This window comes from Trichechus manatus, unplaced genomic scaffold, assembly GCF_000243295.1.
Source record: "Trichechus manatus latirostris isolate Lorelei unplaced genomic scaffold, TriManLat1.0 scaffold00017, whole genome shotgun sequence".
In the NCBI taxonomy this organism is placed as follows: Eukaryota; Metazoa; Chordata; class Mammalia; order Sirenia; family Trichechidae; genus Trichechus; species Trichechus manatus.
The window spans coordinates 20,007,531-20,018,390 of NW_004443953.1; the positions used below are offsets into that span (position 1 = coordinate 20,007,531).

The following is a 10,860-nucleotide window of genomic DNA, read 5'->3' on the forward strand; positions in this document are numbered from 1 at the left end:
AGTGATGTTTTGTTCCTTCCATATTTATAAATGAAACTTTTTTTAGTGTTTCTAAACATAAAATCTGCTTGGTTTGAAATCAGGTGGTTGGAACACTGTTTTGACTTTTATTTCAAGCATGTTGATTGAAAGCTTCATTGAAGAAGCATGCCGTCAGTGTGATCAGTTTGATTCTGTAAGTAGCACAGCACCTAACGTTTCTGTAATGTGCTCTGTTTTGAGGACCAATACTCAGTGGACTTTGTTCTTGAACAGTATTCCAGTAGATTTGATGACATTTGTTGGCTTGAGGTCTGTTTTTTTTTTTTTAATAGATTTTAAAATTTTAATGTTGAAAAAGTGCAAATTTGTATGTAAAAAAAAGCCTAGCAAAAGGAAACCTATACATTGGATAGTAATCTGAGTTAATGATAGAGGAGGGGAAGTTTTGGTGTGCCATATTTCTCCCTTCATGGTGTTGGACTTAAATCAGTTGAAATGTATTTCTTTACCACGATTTATGCTTCAATAAAAGTTTGCTTAATTCATTGTGTAGTGACATTCACAAACTTAGTATCCTTAACCAAATATACATCTTTACATTTTTATAAATAATTGTAGAAACTCATAATTATTGTGAGAGGATTGTTATGAAGACATCATAAGATCTTTAAGCTCCTGGGGCAATACTTGGTTAATTTGCGTTCAGGTTAGAACATTTTTTGTTAGTGCCTTCATAATTTAAGCTCATGTCAGTGGGAGAGGTAGAAAAGTATACAGTAAGAAACTGAAAATGTGCATTTGGGAGTTAAAGGAGTTGGGGTTTGAGGTCAGAAGTTTGAAGGTAGAAGGTTCCCATCTTTATTAGGGATTGTGCCCTTAAAGTAGGGAGAAAGGGAAGTTGTAAGCTTTATTTCATTCATGGTTATTTCTATTAACTAGAACACAGTTACAAGATGGACCATTTTTCCATGCAAGTACTTATTCTTCACCATCATTACTTTTGTTGGTGCCTCTCTTTTTCCAAAATATCAGCTCTTTCTTGAACAATAAAAACTACCCATCCTCAACTTCAACATATATCCAATATGATTGCTCTTAGATATTTTCACTCTTACATGGGCAGAGTCTGGGGCTGAGCAGTGGGAGTTTCTGTTTTGGAGGCCATCAGAATTTTTCATTGGCAAGATTTCATTTCTTCAGTCTAATATCTTCAATAAGCTGGAAAGAATGTAGTCCTGATTTTTCTCAGGATAAGCCTAAGTTAGAAAATATTTTTCAAAATGAGTAAAGATACAGTGTGAACCTAGGAAAGCAAACTTACATATGTGTGCAATAGCTACTAAACAAGATTGTTTTACAAGAACAGGTAAGTGAATTTTGGCGGCCATTAGCGAGAATCTACAAAGTGCAGGCATTGTGTTACATCACATAGGTAGCAAATGTAATAATATATTATGAAAGTTGTTAGGTGCTGTCAAGTCACCTAAAAGTTAAAGGACTTTTATTCTAGTCTGATAATTGTCACCAGTTTGTTCAATTCCTGGCTCCCTGTCTTCAAACATTGCTACATTCTCATCCACTTTTCCTCCTGTTATAATGGAATAGGTGCCACACCTTTGGATCCCATCCCATCTTCCTTCAGAGGCTTCCATAAATTCTTATAATTTCAACCTCTTGTGAGTTCTCTGCAAGGATTCCTACTGTGGATCACTTCTTAAAAATTACCATTAGTTTGTTAAAATGTTCTAGTTTTCCCACAATACAAACCATAAGTAACAATGCACAAGCACCAGAAGAGAGCCTAGATAACTGGGAGCTCCTAAAAATCAAACACTTAAAAAGAGTGAACCTACAGACTGGGGAAAAAATTTTGGCTATGACAAATCCAATCAGTGCCTAATCTCTAAATCTACAAGATACTGCAAAACCTCAACAACAAAGACAACCCAATTAAAAAATGGGCAAAGGATATGAATAGGCACTTCGCCAAAGAAAACATTCAGGCAGCTAACAGACACATGAAGAAACGTTCACAATCAGCCATTACAGAAATACAAAACTACAATGAGATCTCGTCCCAACAAGGCTAGCATTAATCGCAAAAAATACAAAATAATAAATACTGGAGAGATTGTGGAGAGACTGGAACACTGTTGGTGGGAATGGAAAATGGTACAATCCCTTTGGAAATCGATTTGGTGCTTCCTTAAAAAGCTAGAAATAGAAGTACCATAGGATCCAGCAATCCCACGCCTTGGAATATATCCTAGAGAAATAAGAGCCATCACATGAATAGATATGCACGCCCATGTTCATGGCAGCACTGTTCACAATAGCAAAAAGATGGAAACAACCTAGGTGTCCATCAGCAGACGAATGGATCAACAAATCATGGTATATTCACACAATGGAATACTACACAACGATAACACAGATGAACCTGTGAAACAACATGGAGGAACCTGGAAGGCATTATGCTGAGTGAATTTAGTCACAGAAGGAGAAATATTGTATAAGACCACTATTATAAGAACTCAAGAAAAGGTTTAAACACAGAAGAAAACATTCTTTGATGGTTACGAGGGTGGTGAGAAAGGGGGAGGGTTATTTACTAACTAGATAGTAGGTAAGGATTAGGTGAAGGGAAGAACAGCACACAGTACGGGGGAAGTCAGCACAACTGGACTAAACCAAAGCTAAGAAGATTCCTGAATGCAGTCAAACACTTTGAGGGACAGAGTAGCAGGGGTAGGGGTCTGGGGATCATGTTTTCAGGGGACATCTAGGTCAATTGGCATAACAAAGCTTATTAAGAAAATGTTCTGCATCCTACTTTGGTGAGTGGCATCTGGGGTCTTAAAAGCTTGCAAGTGGCCATCTAAGATGCATCAATTGTTCCCAACCCCCCACACTAAAGGAGAATGAAGAACACCAAAGACACAAGGAAAGTATTAGCCCAAGAGACAGAAAGGGCCACGTAAACCTGAGACTTCATCAGCCTAAGACCAGAACTAGATGGTGCCCAGCTACCACCAATGACCGCCCTGACAGGGAACACAACAGAGAGTCCCAGATGGAGCAGGAGAAAGGTGGGGTACAGAACTCAAATTCTAGTAAGAAGACTAGACTTAATGGTCTGACTGAGACTGGAGGAACCCCGGAAAGAATGGCCCCTGGATTCTCTATCAGCCCAGAACTAAAACAATTTCCAAGCCCCACTCTTCAGATAGGGATTGGACCGGACTGTGGGACAGAAAGTGATACCCGTGAAGAGTGTGCCTCTTAGGTCAAGTAGATTCAAGAGACTAAATGGGCAGCTTCTGTCCGGAGGTGAGATGGGAAGTCAGAGAGAGTTAGTTGCTGGTTGAATGGACATGGGGAATCAGGGGTGGAAAGGAGGAGTGTGCTGTCACAGTATGGGAAGAGCAATTAGAGTCACATAACAATGTATGTATAAATTTTTGTATGGGAAAAAAATTAAAAAATTTTCTAGTTTTCCGCCACTGGCGTTTTTCCTAGCCCTTTACCAGTACCACCAGTTGTCCTTGAGACAGCTCCAACTCTGACTCTTGGCAACCCTGCAGTTGTCAAAGTAACACATGGGATTTTCAATGGCTGATTTTTTTGGAAGTAAATTGCCAGGCCTTTCTTCCCAGGCACCTCTGGATGCGCCTGAACTTCCACGCATGTTAGCTGTTTGCACCACCCAGGGACTCCTTCCTAGTCCCTTAAAAAATGACAAATGTCCAAATGCTTACTCCAAAACTGAACTCCCTTCTCAAACCACTTACTGTACTTTTCATTTTCCTGGATGCTCAAACCAGAAACCTAGGATGAAATTGAGACAAGGTCAAAGCTAGAGGTATGTGACTTAGATGGGAAGAAAATCAATGAGGTGAAGTGTCTCAGATGTCAAAGGATAGGAGGCTGTAGGAAATACAGGCTGCTGTGTTTCCACGAGTCAATTCCAACTCATAGCGACCCTATAGGACAAAGTACAACTGCCTCATAGGGTTTCCTAGGCTGTAATCCTTAACTACAGGAGCAGATCACCAAGTCTTTCCTCTGTGGATCCGCTGGTGAGTTTGAACATCCAGCTTTTTGGTTAGCAGCCAAGCGCTTAACCATTACACCACCAGGGCTCCTAAATATGGGCTAAGAGCCTAAAAATCAGATTTTGTAATTAAACATTTTAATGTGGAAAATTTCTAAAACAAATATTGAACCTTTATATCCTAGCTTCTACAGCCATCAACATTCTGCTTTGGTACATCTGCCCACTCTCCTTACATCCATGCATTTTTTAGGTAAAATTTGTGTAAATTGAAATGCACAAATCTTAACCACAATTTTGATAAATGGATGGGCTTTTTAACCCACACCTCTATGAGGACAAAAAAAATATTCCTTCCCAGGCAATTAAGCATTCCACTCCATCCCCAAGTTAACAATGTTCCACTTTTTTCACCATAAATTAGTGTTGTTCTAAAACTTCAAATAAAAGGAATCACGTAGTATATATTCTTATACAATGCTTTCACTCAGCATGAAATTTTTGAGACTCAGTCATGTATTTCTTTTTTATTGCTGACTAGTATTCCATTGTATAAAAATATACTACAATTTCCATTCTGTCAGTGGGCATTTTGTTGGTTTACAGTTTTGGGCAAATGTGAATAAAGCTGTTACAAATATTCGCATACAAGCACTTTTGTGGCTTCTATGAGGTGTGTAGGGTATCTCATGGTTTTCATCTATTTCTCTTAGTAATGAGCATGTTTCCATGTGCTTACTAGTATCTGAGTGAATTTAAGTTTTAATATTTTTAAAGTTGTTTGTGTGTGTGGTAAACATATAGGTAACCCAAAACATTATTTCAACAATCCCTAATAATGTCTTGAAAAGTTATTAATTTCAATGGAGTCTTTCTTTTTTTTTTTAATGGCACTTTCTGCCTAAAATATATGCCTATCCCCAGATGGTAAAGGTATTGTTTTCTTCTAAAAGCTTTATAGTTTTGGCTTTTATGTTTAGGTCTGTGACCCATCTCAAATTAATTGTTATATGTGGTATGATGTAGGGATTGAGGTTCATTTTTTTCCCATATGATTATCCAGTTGTTGCAGCACCATTTGTGGAAAATCCTTTCTTTATTGAATTACTTTGGTCCCTTTTTAAAAATTCAGTTAATCCTGTAAGTGTAAATCTATTTCTGGAGTGTATTTTCTTTCATTGATCTACTTATCCACCCTGTGCCACTACTACACAGTTTTGAATAACGAGTTTTGTAAGTTCTGAATTCAGGTGGTGTAAGTCTTCTACTTTCATTCTTTTTCAAGACTGCTTTGTACATGTTCTTTGAATTTCCAGGTAAATATTAAAATAAATCTATCAATCTCTATAAAAAAAGCCTGGCGGGATTATAATTTGATTGAATTGAACCTATAGATCAACATGGAAAATTCACATGTTAACAATAGTGAGCCTTCTAATCCATGAAAATGGTATATTTCTCATTTAGGTCTTTAATTTTTCTCTGTTTTGTCTTGCATGATTTTTGGTAATCTGTTCCTAAGTATTTTAGATTTTTTGGTGCTTCTGTAAAAGGAATTGTAATTTTTCCATTTGCTACTAATTTATAGAAATACAATTAATGTTTTTAAAATTTGGTCTTATATCTTGAGACCTTGCTAAACTCACTAGTTTTTTTAATTTCCTTTTCCTCTCATACATGTTCAGCAGAAGTGGAAGAGCAGGTGGGAATAAGGTGAGGGAAGCATGACACACAGGAAGCAAAACTGGAACTCTCAGGGAGGTGCAAGCGCAGGCTGGCCATCAGAGAGGGAGTGCATCCCTGCATTTTGCACACTAGGTGCCTTGCTTGCCTCACCCTTATGTTGGTCCTGTTAAAGGGCGTACATCCTTGTACTGTCCCCAATTTTAGAAGGAAAATACTTAGTAGTCCATCATTAAGAATGATGTTGCTGGCAGTTTTGCGTGGACGCCTACATGGATGCCTTTTATTAAAGTTCCCTCTGTTTCTAGTTTGGTGAGAGTTTTTTTCATCAGTGGTCATGGAGTTTTTGTCAGATGCCCCCTCCCCCCCCCCTTTTTTTTGTATTCATCGAGGTAAGCGTATTTGTTTCCTTCATTCTGTTAAGATATTGTTCCTGTCCTTGTGTGTTTAGTAGTGGAACCTTATTACTGAAATAGTCCAAATAATTTGGGGGCCAAGGAGGCAAATATAAAGGCACTTGGTGAACAGTCTTATGCATGGGTTGTGTAGTTGTAGTTCAGTGTTTTTCTCCTCTAGGGACGTGTACACACCACGCTGCTTGGATGTTCTATGTCTATTAGTTAGGGCTCTCCATGGTCATTCTTGGAAGCTGGCTGACAGATTATTCTTAGTCTAGACTATGTTTATCATCCCACTTCTGGTTCTTCACTTGTTACAATCTCACCTGTCATTGCGTCAGTTCTTGAAATTTGCTATCACTTTCATTACTTGAAAGTTTGATGTTATACTCCATCTTTCATTTACCTTTAGGACTTTGTTCTATTAACTTACCAGATTTATGTCACCAGGGAAAGTGGCAGGGTTTGAGGAAAAGTGTCAGAAGCAAACACTCTGAATTCTTTGTCATGTTACATGCTACATTTAATATGTTAAATACTATCATTTCTTGAAGTATAATTTGGGAATGATGATACCTTGCTTTGCATTTTGGTGGTGAAGATCAAATGGCATAATCTGTATAAAAAGCATTTAGTATAGTCCATGACACATAGGGACAGTAAATGGTAACAACCATAATCCTAGACATCTAGAACAACTTAAACAGGTGAAGAAACAAAGGAAAATATGACTTGCCCAAAGTTTTTCTTCGAATTTGTAGTAGTGCTGCAATTAGGATCTGGGCTCCAACTGCTTGTTCAGAGTCTTTCTACTATACCACTTAGCCTATAAGAAGCCCTGGTGGCACAATGGTTAAGCGGTCAGCTGCTAACCGAAAAAGATTGACAGTTTGAACCCACCCCCAACCCATGCAGTGACTCCTGAGAGAAAACACCTGGCGATCTGCTCCAGTAAAGAAAATTACAGCCTAGAAAACCTTATGAGGCAGTTGTACTCTGTCACATGGGGTCACTATGAGTCAGAATCAATTCAATGGCACCTAACAATAACTCAGCCTACAATTTGTCTGAATAAATAGAACAAGATTTTATTTGCTTGATAGTTGACAAATTGCTAGAGATGGTCTGTTAGCCCACTCTTATTTATATCACTGAGTGGAGTCATTCAAATTCTGTGATTTCTTAAAACTTGTCCATTTGGGAAACAGATTAGGTAACATCTGTGTTCTTTCAACGAGATTGATTGACACAGTGGCTGCAACAATGGGCTCAAACATAGCATCGATCATGAGGATGGTGCAGGACCAGGCAGTGTTTCATTCTGTTGTATATAGGGTCTCTATGAGTTGGAATTGACTCGATGGCACCTAACAACAACAAATGTTCATAATCACTTTTCCCAAGTTTCTTCCCTCTTTTTGTTCTGTTCTTTGCTTCACCCCAGTTTTTTTTTTTTTTTGATTCAGTCTTTGTTCTTAAATTCATGGAATTTATAGTAACAGCCATGTAGAGGTAGCCCTTGTAGTAGCCTCCACAGGAACAAGGTTCTGGGCCAAGGTTCTATACAATGGTAGTTGTTTGGCAGTCTCTAAAAGATTAGTTGGGATATAAGACAGAAAAATAGAGATGCAATCTAAGTAAATTAACGAAACAGCAGCTACTATTTATGATTTATTACTAAGGTTTAGGGCCTTTATGTGTATTATCCGCACAACAATCCTGTAAGTGAGAAGATGGTCTCAAAGAGGTTAAGGAAATTTCCAAGATGAATAAATAGTAAGAAGAGATCAGGATTTGAACTAATTCTCTGGGCTCTAGTCATACTAATCTCTGTTTTTCAAACTCTGCTCCCTTCATCCTCTAGCCCTTGGCTAGTGCTGTGCTCTCTAACAAGAATATTCCCTAACTCCATCTGGCTCGATCTGCTTCTTGTTTCTTATTTGGCAGTGAATTCTTAGGTATGGCACCAAAAGCATGAGCAACAAAAGAAAAAAATAGATAAGTTGGATCACATCAAAATTAAAATGGACATTTTCAAGAAAGTGAAAAGACAATGTACGGAATGGGAGAAAATACTTGCAAAACATATATCTGAAAAGGATTTAGTATCCAGAATATATAAAGAACTCTTACAACTCAATAACAAAAAGACAAATAAACCAACTGAAAAATGAGCAAAGGAAATAATGGCCAATAAGCACATGAAAAGATGCTCAAAGCATCTTAGGAAAATGCAAATCAAAACCATGATGAGATACAACTTCACACCCACTGGGATAGCTATTATCAGAAAAAGGGAAAATATCAGTGTTGGTGAGGATGTGGAAAAATTGGAACTCCTGTAGATTGCTGGTGGGAATGTAAAACGGTGTAGCCATTTTGGAAAAGTCTGACAGACAGCTCCTCAAAAAGTTAAGCAAGAGTTACCATGCGATCTAGCAATTCCGCTGCTTGGTATGTACCCAAAAAGAAGAGAAAAACCGGTACTCAAAGAAATACATGAATACACATGTTCATAGCAGCACTATTCACAATAGTCAAAAGATGGAAACAGCCCAAACGTCCATGTATACACCATATTTTATCCATTCAATGAATAAAATGTGGTATATCCATACAATGGAATATTATTCAGCCATAGAAAGGAATGAAGTACTGATATATGTTACAAAGTGGATGAACTCAAAAGCATTACAATAAGTGAAAGAAGCCTGACACAAACAACCACATACTGTATGATTCCATTTATATGAAACATCCAGAAAGGGTAAATCCATACCAACTGAACAGATTGTGGCTACCAGGAGCTGCAGGGTGGAGGGAATGGGAAATAGCTACTTAATGTTTATGGGATTTCCTTCTGAGTTGATGAACATGTTGTGGAACTAGATGGAGGCATGTGGTTGCACAATATTGTGAATGTATAAATGCTACTAAATTGTTCACTTTAAAATTGTTAATTTTATGTCAATTTCATCTCAATTTTAAAAATGAAAAAAAGTCAACAATGTTGAATAACAAGGATTCTTCTAGAACTTGTGTAATAATCCAGCACATTTAATAAGAGGTCTGTAAGGTGTAGGAAAAAATGTTCTTTTCTTGATACTTATTTGTTTTAAATTGAAAATTGCTTTGTTATTCAAAGGTGAAAAAGCTCCCTGTCTTACCCAATATAAGAATAAATGAGAAAGATTACTAGATAGCCTGTATAACCAAAGTCTCTCTTGTCAATTTGCCTGAAATAGTTTATCTAGGTTTTTTTAAAGCAACACATTAGAAATAAAATAATTTTGACCATCAAAATTATGTCTGCTATCAAATTATGTATTTCACAAAATATACTGAGATTCCTAGGCTTGTGAGGCCTCAAGTATCAAGTAACTTTGAGAATCCCCTTATGAGAATAGTTGTACTTCTGGCAAGTTGATTTCTTTTAAATGCACAGTGACAGAGAGTATGATTTCCTTGATGCTATTGGAGTTGAATTCACTGATAAGTGCTTTGAATCATTTCCATTATTGGACAAATTGACAATGGTATTGTCAATTAGGAAGGGATAATCTAGAATAAGGATCAGTTATAAGGGTGCTGAATCTAGAACAGGGAGTAAGGCAAGGCAAATACAAGCCAATCAAAAGAGCAAGATGATTGGGAAAAGGTCAAAAATAACATAAAAGTATCAGATAAGGAGAATTTGTGTTGTATAAGATTTTATCTTAGAAAATTAGAAATTTCCCAATTAACAATAATAGTGACTTATACCTTATGAGATTTAAGATCATTATAGAAACATACAGAACAATATGGATGAACTTTTTATTTTTATTTTTTAAATTTATTTATTACACTTTAGATGAAGGTCTACAGAGCAAACTAGCTTCTCATTAAACAATTAATACACATATTGTTTTGTGACGTTGGTTGCCAACCCTGCAACATGTCAACCCTCTCCCCTTCTCGACTTTGGGTTCCCTATTACCAGCTTCCCTGTCCCCTCATGCCTTCTCATCCTTGTATCTGGGCTGGTGTGTCCATTTAGTCTCGTTTTATGGTCTGTCTAATCTTTGGCTGAAGGACGAACCTCAGGAGTGACTTCATTACTGAGCTAAAAGGGTGTCTGGGGGCCATACTCTCAGGGTTTCTCCAGTCTCTGTCAGACCAATAAGTCTGATCTTTTTTGTGTGTATGAGTTAGAATTGTGTTCTACATTTTTCTCCTGCTTTGTCCAGGATCATCTATTGTAATTTCTGTCAGAGCAGTCGGTGATGGTAGTTGGGCACCATCTAGTTGTGCTGGACTGTCTGGTGGAGGCTGTGGTAGTTGTGGTCCATTAGTCCTTTGGACTAATCTTTCCCTGTGTCTCTGGTTTTCTTCATTCTCCCTTGCTCCAGACGGGGTGAGACCAGTGGAGTATCTTAGATGGCTGTTCACAAGATTTTAAGATCCCAGACGCTACTCACCAGAGTAGAATGTAGAACATTTTCTTTATAAACTATGTTATGCCAATTGAGCTAGATGTTCCCTGAGACAATGGTCCCCACAGCCCTGAGCCCAGTAATTCGGTCCCTCAGGGAGTTCAAGTGTCTATGGAGCTTCCATGACCTTGCCTTGGACAAGTTGTGCTGGCTTCCCTAGTATTGTGTACTGCATTACCCTTCACCAAAGTTATCACTTATCTATTGTCTATTTAGTGTTTTTCCATCCCCACCCCTCCCCTCCCTCATAACCATCAAAGATTGTTTT

General features: G+C 37.7%; 1 long non-coding RNA gene across 1 annotated transcript in view; it reads right to left on the reverse strand.

The window, feature by feature from the left end:
• Positions 1–281: 281 nt before the first annotated feature.
• Positions 282–10,860, reverse strand: part of LOC111819739 (uncharacterized) — a 46,472-nt gene continuing 35,893 nt past the window's right edge. Inside the window, exon 3 of the long non-coding RNA XR_002823317.1 lies at positions 282–1,238. This is a non-coding gene — a long non-coding RNA (uncharacterized LOC111819739). The remainder of the gene's footprint in view (positions 1,239–10,860) is intronic.